This window comes from Mirounga leonina, unplaced genomic scaffold (genome assembly GCF_011800145.1).
Source record: "Mirounga leonina isolate KUSES-001 unplaced genomic scaffold, KU_Mleo_1.0 Mir_84, whole genome shotgun sequence".
NCBI lineage: Eukaryota > Metazoa > Chordata > Mammalia > Carnivora > Phocidae > Mirounga > Mirounga leonina.
This window is the reverse complement of record NW_023270827.1, coordinates 45,269-64,693: the sequence shown is the minus strand read 5'-3', so window position 1 is coordinate 64,693 and position 19,425 is coordinate 45,269. Positions and strand designations below refer to the sequence as shown.

The 19,425-nt window shown below is 37.1% G+C and overlaps 1 pseudogene; it reads left to right on the top strand.

The window, feature by feature from the left end:
* The first annotated feature begins 8,065 nt into the window (after positions 1 to 8,065).
* The window catches only part of LOC118002888, a 20,651-nt pseudogene continuing 9,291 nt past the window's right edge, over positions 8,066 to 19,425 (top strand).

Below are 19,425 nucleotides of genomic sequence, written 5' to 3'. Positions count from 1 at the left end.
TAATTTGGCTATAGTAAATAATGCTGCTGTAAACATATGGGTGCATGTATCCCTTTGAATTAATATTTTTGTATTCTTTGGGTAAATTCCCAGTAGTGAAATTGCTGGATCATAGGGTAGTTATATTTTCAACTTTTTGAGGAACCTCCATACTGTTTTCCACAGTGGCTGCACCAGTTTGCATTCACACCAACAGTGTACAAGGGTTCCCTTTTCTCCACATCCTCATCAACACCTGTTGTTTCTTGTGTTGTTAATTTTAGCCATTCTGACAGATATGAGGTAATATCTCATTGTAGTTTTGATTTGCATTTCCCTGATGATGAGTGATATTGAGCATCTTTTCATGTGTCTGTTGGCCATCTGGATGTCTTATTTGGAGAAATGTCTGTTCATGTTTTCTGCCCATTTTTTAATTGGATTATTTGTTTTGAGGGTGTTGAATTTTGTAAGTTCTTTATATATTTTGGATACTCACCCTTTATTAGATATGTTATTTGCAAATATCTTCCTCCATTCTGTAGGTTATTTTTTTACTTTTATTGATTGTTTCCTTTGCTGTGCAGAAGATTGTTACTTTGATGAAGTCCCAATAGTTTATTTTTGCCTTTGTTTTCCTTGCCTCAGGAGACCTAGCTAGAAAACAGTTGCTACGGCTAATGTCAGAGAAGTTACTGCCTTTGTTCTCTTTTAGAATTTTTATGGTTTCAGGTCTCACATTTAGGTCTTTAATCCATTTTGAGTTTACTTTTGTATATGGTATAAGAAAGTGGTCCAGTTTCATTCTTTTGCATGTAGCTGTCCAGTTTTTGCAACACCATTTATTGAAGAGACTGTCCTTTTTCCATTGGATATTCTTTCCTGCTTTGTTGAAGATTAATTGACCATGTAATTGTGGGTTCATTTCTGGGTTTTCTATTCTGTTGATCTATGTGTCTATTTTTGTGCTAGTACCATACTATTTTGATTACTAAAGCTTTGTAATATAATTTGAGATGCAGAATTATGATACCTCCAGCTTTGCTTTTCTTTTTGAAGATTACTTTTTTTGTAGTTCCATACAAATTTTAGGATTGTTTGTTCTAGCTCTGTGAAAAATGCTATTGGTATTTTGATAGGGATTGCATTAAATGTGTGGGTTGCTTTGGGCAGTATAGCTATTTTAACAATATTTGTTCTTCTAACTCATGAACATGGGATGTCTTTCCATTTCTTTGTGTCATCTTCAGTTTCTTTCATCAGTGTTTTATAGTTTTCAGAGTACAGGTCTTTCATCTCTTTGGTTAGGTTTATTCCTAGGTATTTGATTATTTTTGGTGCAATTTTATGTGGGATTGTTAATTTCATTCTCTGCTGTTTTATCGGTGTTTAGAAATGCAACAGATTTCCGTAGATTGATTTTGTATGCTACAACTTTACTGAATTCATTTATCAGTTCTAGCACTTTTTTGTTAGAGTCTTTTGGGTTTTCTATATATAGTATGTCATCTGCAAATAGTGAAAGTTTTACTTCTTCCTTACTGATTTGGATTCCTTTTATTTCTTTTTGTTGTCTGGTTGCTGTGGCTAGGACTTCCAGTACCATGTTGAATAAAAGTGGTGAACATGGACATCCTTGTCTTCTTCCTGATCTTAGGGGAAAGGCTCTCAGTTTTTCCCCATTTAGGATGATGTTAGCTGTGGGTTTTTCATATATGGCATTTATTATGTAGAGGTATGTTCCCTCTAAACCTACTTTGTTGAAGAGTTTTTATCATGAATGGATGTTGTACTTTGTCAAGTGCTTTTCTCTGTCTATTGAAATGACATGGTTCTTATTTTTTCTCTTATTGTGATGTATCATGTTAATTGATTTGCGAACCACCCTTGCAACCAGGGATAAATCCCACTTGATTGTGGTGAATGTTCTTTTAACATATTGTTGGATTCAGTTTGCTAGTATTTTCTTGAGGTTTTTTGCATCTATATTCATCAGAGATATTGGCCTGTATAGTTCTCTTATTTTGTGGTGTCTTTATCTGGTTTTGGTCTCAGAGTGATGCTGGCCTTGTAGAGTGAATTTGGAAGATTTCCTTCTTCTTCTATTTTTTGGAATAGTTTGAGAAGAATAGGTATTAACTCTTCTTTAAATTTGGTGGAATTTGCTTGTGAAGCCATCTGGTCCTGGACTTTTGTTTGTTGGAAGTTTTTTGATTACTGATTCAATTTCTTTGCTGGTAATCAGTGTTCAAATTTTCTATTTCTTCCTGTTTCGGTTTTGGGAGGTTATATGTTTCTAGGAATTTATACATTTCTTCTAGGTTGTCCAGTTTGTTGGCATATAATTTTTCATACATTCTTTTATAATTGTTTGTATTTCTGTGATGTTGGTTGTTATTTCTCCTCTCTCATTTGTGATTTTATTTATTTGAGTCCTTTCTCTTTTTATCAATTTTAATGATTTTTTTTTCAAAGAACCAGTTCCTGATTTCATTGATCTTTTCTATTGTTTTTTTTAGTTTCTATATCATTTATTTCTGCTCTAATCTTTATTATTTCCCTCCTTCTGCTGGTTTTAGGTTTTGTTTGTTGTCCTTTTTCTAGCTCCTCTAGGTGTAAGGTTAAGTCATTTGAGATTATTCTTGCTTCTTGAGTCAGGCCTGTATTGCTATAAACTTTCCTCTTGGAACTGCTTTTGCTGCATGCCAAAGGTTTTGCACTGTTATGTTTTCATTTTCATTTGTTTCCATGTACTTTTTTATTTATTCTTTTATTTCCTCGTTGACCCATTCATTATTCAGTAGCATGTTATTTAACCTCTACGTATTTGTGATTTTTCCAGATTTTTTCTTGTGGTTGACTTCTAGATTCATAGCATTGTGGTCAGAAAGTTGCATGGTATGACTTTGATCTTGAATTTGCTGAGGCTTTTTTTATGGCCTAATATGTGATCTCTTCCGGAGAATGTTCCATGTACACTTGAAAAGAATGTGTATTCTGCTCTTTTAGGGTAGAATGTTCTGAATATATCTGTTAGGTCCATCAGGTCCAATGTGTCATTCAAAGCCATTGTTTCCTTGTTGATTTTCACTTTAGATGATCTGTCCATTGAGGTAAATGGGGTGTTAAACTTTCCTACTATTATTGTATTATTATTGATTAGTTTCTTTATGTTTAATAGTTGCTTTATGTATTTGGGTGCTCCCATGTTGGGTGCATAAATATTTACAATTGTTAAATCTTCTTGTTGGATTGTCCCCTTTGTTATTATGTAGTGTCCTTCTTTGTCTCTTGTTACAGTTGTTTTAAAGTCTGGTGTGTCTGGTATAAGTATTGCTACTCCAGCTTTTTTTTTTTGACATCCACTTGCATGATGGATGTATCTCTATCCCCTCACTTTCAATCTGCAGGTGTCTTTAGGCAGCATATGGATGGGTCTTGTTTAATCCATTCTGTCACCCTGTGTCTTTTGGTTGGAGCATCTACTCCATTTACATTCACAGTAATTATTGATATATATTTACTTATTGTCATTTTATTACTCATTTTGTGGTTGTTTCTGAAGATTTTCTCAGATCCTCTCATCTTTCTCTTTTTCATGGTTTGCTGGTTTTCTTTAGTGGTATATTTGGATTTCTTTCTTTTTATTCTTTGCATATTTAATAGTGGTTTTTGATTTGTGGTTACCATTAGGTTTGTATATAACATCTGTATATAGCAGTCTATATTAAGTTGATGATCATTTAAGTTTGAACCTGTTCTTTACTCTTCTCCCTCCCACATTTTAGGTATATGGTGTCATATTTTGAATCCTTTTATTTTGTGAGTTCCTTGACTGATTTTTTACAGAAATATTCATTTCTGCTGCTTTTGTTTTCCTACCTTCATACTGTCACTTTTGGACTTTCCTTTCCATGCAAGATGTCCTCTTTAATAGTTCTTGCAGGGCTGATTTAGGGGTCATGAATTCCTTTAGTTTTTGTTTGTCTGGGAAACTCTTTATCTCTCCTTCTATTCTGAATGATAGTCTTGCTGGATAGAGTATTCTTGGCCAGGGTTTTTTTTTCATTCAGCACTTTGAATATATCATGCCACTCCCTTCTGGCTTGGAAAGTTTCTGCTGAAAAATCCCCTGATAACCTTATGGGGTTTTCCTTGTATATTACTGTCTTCTTTTGTCTTGCTGCTTTAAAATTTTTTTCTTTATCACTGTATTTTACCATTTTAATTACAATATGTCTTGGTGTGGATCTGCTTTTGTTAATTTTGTTGGGGGTTCTCTGTGCCTCCTGGATCTGGATATCTGTTTCCTTTCTCAGATTAAGGAAGTTTTCTGCTATCATTTCTTCAAATACATTTTCTTCCCCCTTTTCTCTCTTCTTCTTCTGGGGCTCCTATAATATGAATGTTATTACATTTGATGGAGTCACTGTGTTCCCTAAGTTTGTTCTCATTTTGCAAAATTATTTTTTTTCTTTTGTACAGTTTGATTACTTTCCATTACTTTGTTTTCTAGGTCATTAATTTGTTGCTCTGCTTCTTCCAGCATGCTGTTCATTGCATCAGGCATGTTTCTAATCTCATTTATTGCACTCTTCATATCTGATTGGTTCTTTTATACCTCTATGTTAAAGGTCTCACTGATGTTTTCTACTCTTCTCTCAAGTCTAGTGAATATTTTTATGATCATTGCTTTAAATACTCCCATCAGGCATGTTACTTACGTCTGTTTCACTTAGATCTCCAGCTGTGGCCTTCTCCTGTTCTTTCACTTGGGACAAATTTCTCTGTATTCTCATTTTGTGTAAGTCTCTGTGCCTGTTTTTCTGCATTAGGAAAGTCAGCTGTATCTCCTGGTTGTTTTTTTTTTTAATTTGAGAGAGAGAGAGTGCATGAGTGGGAGGGGCAGAGGGAGGCTGACGGGAGGCTCAATCTCACAACCCTGAGATCATGACATGAGCCAAAACCAAGAGTTGGACACTTAACTGACTGACCCACCCAGGTGCCCCGATCTCCTGTTCTTGAGGCTAATGGCCTTATGAATAGGAGGTCCTGTAGAGCCCTGCTGTGTAGTGTCCCTTCCTCCCCAGGGTCTGGCACTTCTAGGAATGTCTCCAACATGTGCTGCATGTGCTGTCCTTTTGTGTCCTAGCTGCTTTATCCTTCAGGCTGGTTATCTGCAGTGTCTCTCCTTGCCTGCTGTGGGCAGTATTTGGTTCTTGGTCTGAATGTGGTGTGTTTTAACTAGGTGTGCTCTGGTCTGCTTTTGGAATGAGACCTGTTGCCATGCTTGGGAACTGAGGCTCTGCAAAACTCCTGGGAAGGGAGATGCAGTGTTGGCAGGGATTTGGGTTTGTCTTCTGGGGAAGGGACGCACCATGTTGGGACTGAGGCAAACATGACTGGCAAGGGGGAGGGTCCATTGGAACTTGGGGGTTTGGGGTTTAGTGCAAGCAAGTTAGGTAATAAGTGTAAGTGCTGCGCTAGTTCCTGCAGGTGGCCCTGTGCTTATGCAGATGGATGTGGGGAGGGAAAGAGTGGGGAAATGGTGCCTGCTAGTTCTTTTATTCCCAGAGGGGTCTCTCCATGAATTCTGCCTCTCTGGCACACACTCCAAGATGAGCAAGTAACCTCCTCACTTCGTGCCTTAGATGCTCTTCAGATCACTATTTCCATGTTGTATGTCCGTGGGCTATTTGCCCTGCCTTCTCTCCAAGAGGAGCCCCAATGTCTCTGGGCTCTCCTTAAGCCAAGCCTGCTGACTTTTAGAACTCAAGGCTTTAAACCCCGCTGATTGCAAGAACTCATGAAATTTGGCCCCTCTAGCTTTCCTAGTCAATTACTATGGGGATTCGTTTCCCCCATGCACTTCCTTGTGTGTTATAGTCTGTGTTTTGCCCTTCTCCATTACTGAGGCCTCCTCTCCACTGCAGTGGCACTATCCATTTCTCTACCAAATCGTGTCTCCATGCTTCCTATTTTCTTCAGTGTGGCCTCTTTTCTGCCTTTAGTTGTGGAGCTTGTTCTGACAGTCTTCAGGTCAATTTCTGAGATATTTAGGATGATGTGATAGTTATCTAGTTGTATTCTTGGGATAAGGTGAGACTAGGGTCCTCCTACTCTGCTGTCATCTTCCCTTAAAGAAACATTTATGAAATGTTTCCTTGAGCAAAATTTTGAAATGCTTTATGCAGAAATGTATCAAAAGGGTATTTGGCATGCAGAATAAAGAGGTGGTTAATGGCAGAAGGACCATTAGAAAAACAGATTTAGAGATCTAATAGATGAAAAATTAGAAACAGTTTTTTTTTTTAATGAAAGAAGATAATTGGGCTCTGGTTAAGGGATTGTATGTGACAGTAAATTGCACTACAATATCTGCTTAACCACAAGGAGCTTGATATCTACTTCTGCTCTATTATGAAATAATACCTAAAACTGGTGCTTTCTTCCCAAATGCCTTTTAAGTATTTGACAAGATTGTTAGGGAAAGGCCTTATATTTTAAGACTCCCAGAATTATTATTAAAAATTATTCCTTTTAGATCTATTTAGTCCCTAAGAGGGTGTTACATTTTGTTTTTTAATCCACCAGTGAGAATTTTACTTCCAGGGCTCATCTGCCCTGACCAAATCCATAGGGAGGCTCATGATATAAAGTAAGAATGTCATAATAATGTTTCCGTTAGTAAGTGAATGCTTTATATTTTCTGTAAAATGGTAACTTTATATTATAATGCTGGGAATATTTTTTAAGCATTAGCATTTTTAAAATACAGATTTCATTGTTACAAAGACAGATATGATTAAAAGTAGCTACTTTTCCCACTCTTAAATATATATGCTAGTGTATTTCCTTCTTTTAAAAAAACTAAGCACAAAGTATGAAGTGGGAAGTATTCTGGCTTTTGATAAATATGACTTCTTTCTTTTTTAAAATTTAATTTTATTTAAATTCATTTAATTAATATATAGTATATTACTAATTTCAGAGGCAGAGTTCAGTGATGATTCATTAATTGTATATAACATCCAGTGCTCATTACATCACATATCCATCACCCATTTACCCCATCCACCTCCTCTAGCAGTCCTCAGTTTGTTTCCTATGACAAATATGACTTCTTGAATATTCAGGTTATGTCTGAATACAAAGCATCTTTCTAATAGAAGGACAATTTCCTTGTTTGTATCCAGTAGTGTTTATAAAACAAAATATATAAATTTAATAAATTAGCTATTCTACCTCTTCCTAAAATAGAATGCCAATACATTTGCTGTTTGACAGAGAGAGAAACAGGAAGAGGGAGAGGGACAGGAGGAATGGAGTCAGAGAGTATAGACACATTCATCATGTTTAATGTTAGGAGTTGTGGTACATTACAGAAATGGCCACAGGTTCTTCCCATTCTTGTATATATGCCCCTTTGCAATGTCACCTTTCAGGTCCTCCAACAAAAGTTGGCATCTATTCTACCTTGAAGCTGGGTTGTCCACATAACTGTATTTGGCCAGTTGGACACTGGCAAATGTGTTTGCCCTCCTGTTACACTTCAAGGGTGTTTGCACTCTTGTTATACTTGAAGATCTTAGATCACCCATTCTGCTGAAGGATGAGAGGCTATGTTGAGACCCAAGATGTCCCAGCCAATAATCCGTCAGGATCTGGCCAACAGCCCAATAACTGCCAGTCATGTTACTGAGGCCATCCTTGAACATCCAGCCAGCATCTTACCTGCCATTTGATGAAAGAAGCAGAGATATATTGATGAAAGTGTTAAACAATTAGAAATATATACTATTTAGGGGTGCCTGGGTGGCTCAGATGGTTGAGCGTCTGCCTTCGGCTCAGGTCAGGATCCCAGGGTCCTGGGATCAAGCCCCGCATCGGGCTTCCTGCTTGGCAGGGGGCCTGCTTCTCCCCCTGCTCATATTCTCTCTCTCTGTCTCTCTATCTCTGTGTCTCGAATGAATAAATAAAGTCTTTAAAAAATAAAAAATTAAAAAAAAATTTTTTTTAAAGAAATATATACTATTTATACCTTTTTTGCTGGTTGTTCTTCCTCAGAGTCCCATAGGCAGCAGCCATGGTGCCTAGCGGGAATGGCCTGATCTTGAGCCCCACTTCCATGTGGTTCAACCAAATGGCACAGAAGATCTGAAGACACAAGGCCCAGTAAGCCAAGGCATGCCACATTGCCCTGCACCACATGTCTGGACCCATCCAGCCTTTAGTGAGGTGCCCCATGGTGAAGTACCACACCAAACTGCGAGCTGGCAGGGGCTTTAGTTTGTAAGGGTTAAGTGTGGCTAGCACCTACAAGAAGGTGGCATGGACCGTTGGGATCTCAGTAGATCCAAGAGGTGGAACAGGTCCACAAAGTCCTCTGCAGGTAAACCTGTGACACCTCAAAGAGTACCACTCCAAGCTCATTCTCTTATTCACGAAGCCCTCAGCTCCCAAGAAGGGAGACAGCTCTGTTGAAAAACTCAAATTGGCCACCCAGCTGACAGGACCAGTTGTGCCCATACAGAAAGTCTATAGGAAGGAGAAAGCTAGAGTCATCTGAGAAGAACTTCAAGGGCTCTCCAGTGTTGCCTCATGCTAGTGCCCAGCTCTTTGGCATCTGGGCAAAAAGGGCCAAGGAAGCTGCAAAACAGGATGTTGAAAAGGAAAAAATAAAGTGCCATCGGCAATTTGTGATAAAAAATACTTATATATATTGCTAAAACTATGCAATTAATAGCACAACATCAAAACATATAAAGCACACATTGACAAAACCAAAAAGAATAACAGGAAAATCTACAATCATGAAAAAAGATTTTTAACACACTGATAAGAAAACCAGATGTCTGGTTCTTGAGTGTCTTGCTGAATGCTGAACTCAAAATCAGAAATGAAAGAGGAGAAATAACCAACACCACAGATATACAAAGGATTATGAGATAATGTAATGAAAAATTATATTCCAACAAATTGGACGACCTAGAAGAAATGGATAAATTCCTAGAAACATGTATCTCCCAAAACTGAAACAGGAAGAAATAGAAAATTTGAATATACCAGTTATGAACAATGAAATTGAATCAGTAATCAAAAAAACTTCTAACAAACAAAAGTCCTGGACCACATGGCTTCACAGGCAAATTCTACCAAACATTTAAAGAAGTATTTTTTTTTTTTAAGATTTTATTTATTTGACAGAGAGAGACACAGTGAGAGAGGGAACACAAGCAGGGGGAGTGGGAGAGGGAGAAGCAGGCTTCCCACGGAGCAGGGAGCCCGATGTGGGGCTCGATCCCAGGACCCTGGGATCATGACCTGAGCCAAAGGCAGATGCTTAACGACTGAGCCACCCAGGCGCCCCTTAAAGAAGTATTAATACCTATTCTTTTCAAAGTATTCCAAAAAAAAGAAGAGGAAGGAAATCTTCCAAATTCATTCTGTGAGGCCAGTATCACCCTGATTAACAAAACAAAACAAAACAAAAACATGAAGACATTACAAAAAAAAAAAAATACAGGCCAATATCTCTGATGAACATAGATACAAAAATTCTCAACAAATTAGCAATATATTAAAAAAATCATTCACCGCAATCAAGTAAGGTTTATTCCTGGGATGCAGTGGTGGTTCAGTATTTAAAAAATCAATGTGATATAGCACATCAACAAGAGAAAAGATAAGAACTATATATCATTTCAGTAGACACAGAAGAAGCATTTGACAAAGTACAACATCCATTTATGATAAAACCCTCAACAAAGTAGGTTTAAGGGGAATATACCTCAACATAATAAATGCCATATATGAAAATCCCACAGCTAACATCATACTCAGTGAAAAATGGAATTTTTCTTCTACGATCAGGAACAAGACAAGGATGTCCACTGTTACCACTTATAAGTACTGGAAGTCCTAGCCACAGTAGTCAGACAGGAAAAAGATAGAAGGCATCCAAATTGGGAAGGAAGAAATAAAACTATCACTGATCCTCTTATTGCCTCTATAGTTTTACCTTTTCCAGGATGCTCTATAGTTGGAATGATAGAGTATGTAACCTTTTAAAAAAGGACTGGCTTTTTTCCTTAGCCCGTATGCACTTAAGTTTCTTTCATGTCTTTTTATAGCTTGATCCACTCTTTTCTTTTTAGTGTTGAATAACCTTCCATTGTCTGGATGTACCATAGTTGGTTTATCCATGTACCCATTGAGGGACATCTTGGTTGCTTCCAGTTTGGGGCAATTATGAATAAAACTACTGTAAATGTTTTTTGTGAATGTAAGTTTTTAACTCCTTCGAGTAAATACCCAGGAGCCCATTAGTATTTGTTTGGTAAATCTATCTTTTTTTTTTTTTTTAAAGATTTTATTTATTTATTTTGACAGAGACATAGCGAGAGCAGGAACACAAGCAGGGGGAGTGGGAGAGGGAGAAGCCGGCTTCCCGCAGAGCAGGGAGCCTGATGTGGGACTCGATCCCAGGACCCTGGGATCATGACCTGAGCCGAAGGCAGACGCTTAACGACTGAGCCACCCAGGCGCCCCATGGTAAATCTATCTTTAGCTTTGTAAAAACCTGCCAAAATCTTCCAAAGTGGCTGTACCATTTTGCATTCCTACCAGTAATGAATGAGAGCTCCTGTTCTTACATCCTTACCAGCATTTGGTGTTGTCAGTGTTTTGGTGAATGATGATAAATTACTGTTGTTTTAATTTGTAATTTCTTGATGACATATGACATTGAATATCTTTTCATATGCTTACTTGCCATCTGTATATCTTTTTTTATGAAGTGTCTGTTCACGTTTCTTGTCCATTCTTTAACTGGGTTGTTTGTTCTCTTATTGTTGAATTTTAAGAGTTCTTAGTATATTTTGGATACAAATCCTTTATCAGATATGTGTTTTGTAAAGATATTCTTTGAGTTTGTGGCTTATCTTTTCATTCTCTTAACTGTGTCACAGAGCAGAAGATTCACAGAGCAGAAAATTCTAATTCTAATGAAGTCCAACTTATCGGTTTTTTCTTTCATGAATTATTCTTTTGGAATTATATCTGAAAACTCATTGTCAAGCCCAAGGCCACCTAGATTTTCTCCTATGTTATCTTCTAGAAGTTTTATAGTTTTCCATTTTACAGTAAGGTCTGTGATTCACTTTCAGTTAACTTTTGTGAAAGGTATAGGGTCTGTATGAAAGGTAAAGAGTATGTATCTAGATCATTCATTCATTCATTCATTCATTCATTTATGCTTCTGGATGTCCAGTTGTTCCAGAACCATTTGTTGAAAAGACTCTCCTTTCTCCGTTGGGTTGCTTTTGCTCCTATAATTTTCCTTTCTTGTAATGTCTTTATCTGGTTTTGGTATTAGGGTACTGCTGACCTAGTAGAATGAGTTAGAAAGTATTCCCTCTGGTTCCATTTTCCGGAAGAGACAATAAAGAATTGCTATCATTTCTTCCTTAAATGTTTGGAAGAATTCCAGTGAAACCATCTGGGCCAGACGTTTTCTGTTTTGGAAGGCTATTAATTGTTGATTCAATTTCTTTAATAGATAAAGGCCTATTCAGACGATCTATTCTTATATGAGTTTTGGTAGATTATACGTTTCAAGGAATTAGTCCGTTTTATCCAAGTAATCAAATTTGTGGTCATAGAATTGTTCATAAGTTACTTATTTTCCTTTCAATAGCCATGAGGGCAGTAGTGATATCTCCTCTTTCATTTTTGATATTAGTAACTGGTGGTTTTTTCTCTTTTTCTTTTGGTTAGCCTGGTTGAAGGTTTATCAATTTTGTTGATCTTTTCAAAGAAGCTACTTTGGGTTTTTTTGATGTTTTCTATTATATCTGTACTTTCAATTTCATTGATTGCTCTAATTTTTAGTAGTTCTTTTCTCCTGCTTGTTTTAGGGTTATATGGCTCTCTTTCTCTAGTTTTCTAAGATAGAAGCTTAGATAACTGATTTTAGAACTTTCTTCTCTAATGCATTCAATGCTATAAATTTCCTTTTAAGCACTGCTCTCACTGAATTCTACATGTTTTTATAAATTTATTTTCATTTAGTTAAAAATATATTTTTAAAAGATTTTATTTATTTATTTGACAGAGAGACAGAGAGGGAACACAGGCAGGGGGGAGTGGGAGAGGGAGGAAGCTGACTCCCCACTGAGCAGGGAGCCCAATGCGGGCCTCAATCCCAGGATTCTGGGATCATGACCTGAGCTGAAGGCAGACGCTTAATGACTGAGCCATCCAGGTGCCCCTAAAAATATTTTTTAAAAGATTTTATTTATTTATTTGAGAGAGAGAGAGAACAGGGGAGGGACAAAGGGAAAAGGAGACTCCCCAGTGAGCAGAATCCCCACTGAGCAGGGGGCTCCATCCCAGGATCCTGGGATCATGACCTGAGCTGAAGGCAGATGCTTAACTGACTGAGCCACCGGATACCCCTAGTTAAAAATATTTTTTAAATTTTCTTGAAAGTTTTTCTTTGACCCATATGTTATTTAGAAGTATGTTGCCTAATCTCCAAATACATCGGTTTTTTTTAAATTTTTTATTGTTTTGTTAATCACCATACATCACATCATTAGTTTTTGATGTAGTGTTCCATGATTCATTGTTTGCGTATAACACCCAGTGCTCCATGCAGAACATGCCCTCTTTAATACCCATCCCCAGGCTAACCCATCCTCCCACCCCCCTCCCCTCTAGAACCCTCAGTTTGTTTTTCAGAGTCCATCGTCTCTCATGGTTCGTCTCCCCCTCCACAAGTACATGTTTTTTTTCAGGTACCTTTTTATTATTAATTTCTTTTAATGCAATTGTGGGATGAGAACATACTCTGTATAATTTCTGTTCTTTTAAATTTGTACAGCTGTGATTTATAGCCCAGAATGTGGTCTGTCTTGATGAATATTATATGTGAGCTTGAGAAGAATGTTATTGTGCTGTTAGATGAAAGATTTATAGTGTTTTTGGTTTCTAGAATTTCCTTTTGATTTTTTTCTTGGAGTTTCTATCTTTGCTTACATTATCTGTAAGTTCTTGCATGTTGTTCACTTTTCCTGTTAGCCCTCTTAACATACTAATTATAGTTATTTTAAATCCTGACCTGGTAATTCTAAAATCGTGTAACTCTGAGTCTGTTGCAAAGCTGGCTTTGTCTGTTTGAACTATGTTTGTTTGGTTTTTGCCCATTAATATGCCTTTTAATTTTTTGTTGAAAGCCAGGCAAAGCATTGGGTAAGAGGAACTGTGATAAATAGGTCTTTAGTATTTTGTTTATCAGGCTAGAAGTTAGACTGTTTCTGTTTGCTGTGGCTTCAAGTGTCAGTTCTTCTGTACCTTTGTTTTTGTTCCCTCCGTATATTTGGGTTTTCCTAGGAGCTTTTTAAATAGTCTGTGTCTTGCAGCTATCTTAGTTGTAATCCTTTATTATCCTGGAGCTCTGTTGATATGGTGGTAAGATATTGGGAAGGGAAAGTGTTATAATTATTTATACACACACACACACACACGTGTGTGTGTATTTTATAGCAAGAGTCCCTGGGCTATGACGTTCAGAAGAGTTTCTTGGGCTCCCCCCACCACCACCACCACCATGTGAGACTGAAAGACTAGCAGAGGCTGGCATTGGTTCATTGTCTTTGCTCTCGTCAAATAAAGCTTTTGCAAAGTAGTTTCCCTTGGGAGCTGGTCTTTGTTACGGAAAACAGAAAGAAAAGTAGAACGCTCTAGGCATATTTCAAAATGGATAATTTCCCCCTGTGTATATTTCAAAATGATTACTTTTCCTCCTTCCAGTGCTGGAAGCAAGAGAGGATTTTTCTCAAATGCTCACCATGACAACCTGATGGGTCTCTTGAAGGTAAAACTCATGAAAGTATGGAGATCTCCCTAAGGCTTAGCCCTCTGATGTTTTTAACTTTCAAGCCAGTTCACACTGAGTGTCCAGCAATTTGTTGATTACAATTTAAGCGTTCCTGTGGGTGCTGGCTCCAGACAGTAGCTTCTGTTCCTGATAAGTGATGAGTCTCTGTATTTGCCTGTCTCCAGTTTTTGAGGAAGTGGTTTGCTCTGTGATCAGAATTTTCTTATGGATCTAAGAAGAGTTGATTTTTAGTTTGTTCAGATTTCTTGTTGTGAGGACAGGAGTGATGACTTCCAAGCTCTTTACATGTTGGAGTGAAAATGAAAAGCTTTCTATATGGAATTTAGATCTAAATATGAAAAGTAAACTAATAGAGCTTCTGTAGTAATCACATAAAATTATATCTTCATGACTTGAGGTAGACAGGTATTCGTAAACAGGTCAAAAAAAGCACTAGTTATAAAGATGGATAAATTGGACTTCATTAAAATTTAAAACTTCTAAAAAAAAGAATAAAATTTAAAACTTCTGTTCATTAATGGACATCATTGAGATGGTGAAAATATAACTACAGAGTAGGAAAAGATATTTACAGTACAAATAAGGATTAAAATCTAGTATAAAGAACTCCTACACCAAAGACTTATATTCAGAGTATGAGAACTTCTACAAATCAAAAATAAAAAGACAGCCCAATTTTTAAAATGGACTAAAGTCTTGACCAGGTACTTCCCAAAAAGGGCATCCAAAAAAAAAAAAAAAAAAAAGGAAAGGAAAGGAACGAGAAAGAAAGAGAGAAAGGAAGGAAGGAAGAAAGATGAAAAGAAAAGGAAATATTATTAAATACTACTCACAATAAAGATTGCCATGGAAGTGGTGTGTGGGATGGGTTGGGAAGAGGTAAGAATGAAGGATCAGGAGTTACTAGCAATAGCCATGTGAGAGGTGAGGAGGGCCTGAACTGAGGTAGTTTGGTTAGAGAAGCTGGCACAGTAAGCTGAAATCAGGAGTGCAGAGGAGTAGCGGGTTTGACTGTGGGCGGCGGAGGGCTCAGTTTGAAACACGTCAGTGGGGCACCTGGGTGGTTCAGTCATTTAAGCATCGGACTCTTTATTTCAGCTCAGGTCATTATCTCAAGGTTGTGACATCAAGCCCTGTATTGGGCTCTGCACTGGGCATGGAGCCTGCTTAAAATTCTCTCTCCCTCTGTTCCTCCCCCACTCTCTCTCCCTCTCTAACAAAAACAATAACAGCAACAACAAAAAGACTTTGTTGAAACATGTTGGGATTCAGTGCCCTTTGGGATACCCAGGTAGAGATGTTTCATAAACAGTTCAGATGTCTAATTTCAACATTTATGGTTGTCATTTGATAGTTTCCACAATCTGCCTCAGTAAAGTGAGTCAGCAAATGAAATCATTTTACGTGTAACACCCTCCTTTACACAAGAGTTCCTTATATCATTTATGTAAGTGAGAAACAAGTGTCTTAATGAGTATCATGCTGTCCACTGATGCTTTATCCCACTTAAGGTGAATTTTTATGGCACAAATTTCCCCCTCAGAAAAAAGGCACAAATTCTTGCAAGAACTATAAAACTATAGAGATGAAGATTAAATGATCAAGGGCTATAATTCATTATTATCAAAGATTTTGGAGTTTAAAAATTATACTGTTGGAGTTCCAAGGTAATTATATGACTAAGAAATATTTTTCTTCCTTTTCCATCTATACACCCAGTGTGAAAAGATATTGAGATAGAAGAAAGAAGTCTTAATAACAATTTGAGATGACACAATAAAAACTTTCCTTATCAAGAAAACAATCAGATGATGATATACAAGCTACTTTAGGTATAAAGTAGTTGGTTGCTACTCCAACTCCCCAGGAGTTCATGAGTGGCTCTTATACATTATTTTTTATATACATTTATATATATGTCATTAGTCTTTAAATTATAATCATTTGCAGCATAAGAGACAATCTGAATAGAGCATCGCCCTTAGATGACACAAGAATAAAGACTATATTAATAGTGGAAGAAGTCCAAATTTCACCCCATCTGCACAGTTGAGTCTGCCAAATCTTGTTAGATTTGCTTGATTGAGAATGTCTTTCTCTCTTTCTCTGTGCCCTACGCAACTTCACAAAGTAATCCTTAGACTTGGAGCCCAGGGTGATGGCAGTATCATTTAGGGCTTGGTTATTAAGTTGTATGACCAATATGTCAATGAAAGGAATTTATATTCGTAGACAATTCATAATAAATCACTTGTACTTCTTTTCTTAGGATGCTATCACTGTCCCTGCTTTGGGCAAAAAAAATCTAATAAGGAGGTTACATGATTTCTAAAACCATGCTGTCGTCAATCAGTAATGGAGTTTGGACCAATACTGGGAACATCTAGATACTGATTCAAGACCATGTCAGTTCTCCAACAGAAATGTTTTTAACTTACCAGAATTTCAGTAAAATATGAATGATGGCAATTTTTTTCTTTTTGAAGAGAAATTTAACAATCTTTACATAGATAGCTGCTTGAGAATTAAAAAATGAAACAAGGTTGAAACCTAATGCAAGAGTGCTTATCTTAGGTTTTGTGGTATAAATTGAATGAAATATAAAATAAAAGCATAAGTTGGGAGGAGTTAAAAGGGGACACTAAAGAATATGTCACTTGCCCCCATATCTTTCTTGTTTTTCTGATCAGGTTACAATTTTCCACTTTTTTTTTTTTAACCTTTTCCCTATGAAATCCAGCCTCAACATTGGAAAGTGGTAAAAGCAATTTTGACACCCAGTGGAGAAAGAAAGGAAGGAAGAACAAAGAAAAAAAGATGTTAAGAAAGGAAGTAGGATGCCTGGGTGGCTGAGTCAGTTAAACGTTCGGCTCAGGTTATGGTCCCAGAGTCCTGGGATCGAGTCCCGCATCGGGCTCCCTGCTCAGCGGGGAGCCTGCTTCTCCCTTTCCCTCTGCCTGCCGCTCCCCCTGCTTGTGTGTGCTCTCTCTCTCTCCGTCAAATAAATAAATAAAATCTTAAAAAAAAAAAAAGAAGAAGGACAGAAAGAAGGAAGGGAAGGAGGGAGGGCAACAGGAAGAAAGGATAGAAGGAAGGAAAATCTAGATACAGAATATAACAGGAATGGACTAACTTCCAAAGGTTAAGGCCACATAGGCTGAAAACATTTGGGCTCTGATTTTAGAGGAACTCTGCCCATACCTAGAGGGACTTTTGACTAAAAACTGTGAAATTTAACATTCTGTTACGAACGTTTAATGATATAAGGGAGTTTTATTAATGTATTCAAGGTCAAGAAATGTTTCTTTTAAAAATACAAGAATGTGAATCCTCCTTTGTCAAACTCATTAACAGAAAATGATATCTTTATTATTTGTCAGTGGATTCCAATCAATTATTATCTAATGCAAAAATAATCCCGGAGCTAAGATTAAGTATTGTTTAAATCATGGAACCAAGCCCTATAGTCAGACATGACCTCAATAATGCAAATGTATTTGTGAATAGCTGGGAAGACAAATTCATTTATAACAACAGACAGTGTCAGGAGAAGATTAAAATATATATGCACCACATAGATGAAATAATTGTAATCAGGACAGTGGAATTACCACAATTGGAGAATTTCACTGAATAGCTGAATTTCATGTATAACACAATCAAATTTTCTGCCTCATTCAGTCTCACCAGTGTTCATTTCCTGGATGTTCTGATTAATTTAAACTATGGTTAATTGAACACTGAAATATTCGGAAAACTATAGACAGGAAAAATTTTCTGTGGATAATTTCCACCTGTACTTGTAAGACTTAGAGGCCATATAGATAGAATGAGATAGGCAAGATGAATTCCATTTTTACTAAATGTCTGTCTGAAAGTAAGAGATTTTATTTGTGAGGATGTAAAGGAAGGAGCTATAAAAATACTAAGGTTAAAGCATTTGTTTATAAAGAGGAATATAAATAGTAATGAATGAATTTCAGTGTTCATTGGTAGAAAAGATTTTAGACAATTTATAAGCTGCAGTCTTGAACTAGACTTGCATTCATGTGTTATTTTCTTATAAAGGGAATTTGCCATTCAAGTGCACTTTGAAAGCTAGTCATTCTTTTCATCATGCTTAATGGGCTAAAATTAGAAGTATTTTTTAAAACAGCTATCCATACTTAGGTACTTGTAGATTTATTGATTCTCAGTTTTCAGATCTAGACAGATAATTAAAAAACACTGGTTACCTCAATCTATACATTTCTCCACTGTACCCTATGTCCCCACGCCTTTAACTAAATTGCTCAGTAGTCCTGCATTGCTGCCAGTAGTCATCAGGCAGTATTTTCATAATATAAATAACTGGAAGGATTATATTTTCATAGTTTTGGTAATTTACTGCTGATGAAGTTAATGTCATAGGACGCGTTATTTCTTCAGGTAACATCATATCTTTCTTTGACCAGAATGTGGAAGCCAGTCCCAGTTATCTCACTCCATTACTAGAACAATGTATTGGTAGTCATAGATTCACAATGCTTAAAGGTTTATTAAAGCTCTCTTAAAGATGAATTCGCCCAGTCCTGAATCTACATAATGTCGACCAACCATTTGCCACTATTGTCATTTCAGTGGTAATGTTATTAATGTAAACATTTATCAGTAACATCAGTCTGTGTTATAACATGCCCATATGTGTTATCTTTTAATCCTTGTGACCATGAGCCATTGGCATGCTATCCTGATTGGATTCAATAATCAATAGACATTCTAGAACATCTGAATTGTTGAGAAGGGGTTCGTGAGGACAGTCTGAGGTCTGCCAGTAGTTATTAACAAGAGAGAGAAGCAGCAAGATAAGAGATGGGATGTTAAATGGTGATAACCCTTGATGTTTACATCTGAAGTAATTCTATAAAAGGCATGAAAATATCAAATGTTACTCCTGTAAGTAACCTTGGTCTGTCCAGGCTGATACTCTTATTTTACAGATAAGGAGCCACAGTGGTTCATTGACTACTCCAAGATCACACAGCTAGTGAGAGAATATTCTTTGGGATCCCAAGTGAAAAGCAGCATAGCTGGAAGTGGAGGGAGTTGAGAAGTAGATGGAACAGTTCATAAGACTACGTTAAGACTATGATGAAAGGACATTGGAGGAAACAGTGAAAGAGCAAGAATGTGATGCTTGGAGAAGGTATTCAGAGGGTGGTGTCTTTTTTGTGTACATGCCCCCACCACACCATGCACAGTGTTCTGCCCCAATGTTAGAACCTGCCTACATGTTTGTCTGAAGTCCTGTGGTCTTTCTGTCTCTCTTACTCTCTAGTGACTCAACTGGCTGTGTGTGTGTGTGTGTGATTATTTACATTTTGACCGTTACCTCATTTATTTACCCCCAGCATAATGACAACAGATTGAGAGTTAACAAAAGAGAAAGAAAGAGAGGGAGGGAGGGAAGGAGGGAGGGAGGGAGGGAGGGAGGGAGGAAGGAAGGAAGGAAGGAAGGAAGGAAGGAAGGAAGGAAGGAAGGAAGGAAGGAAGGAAGGAAGGAA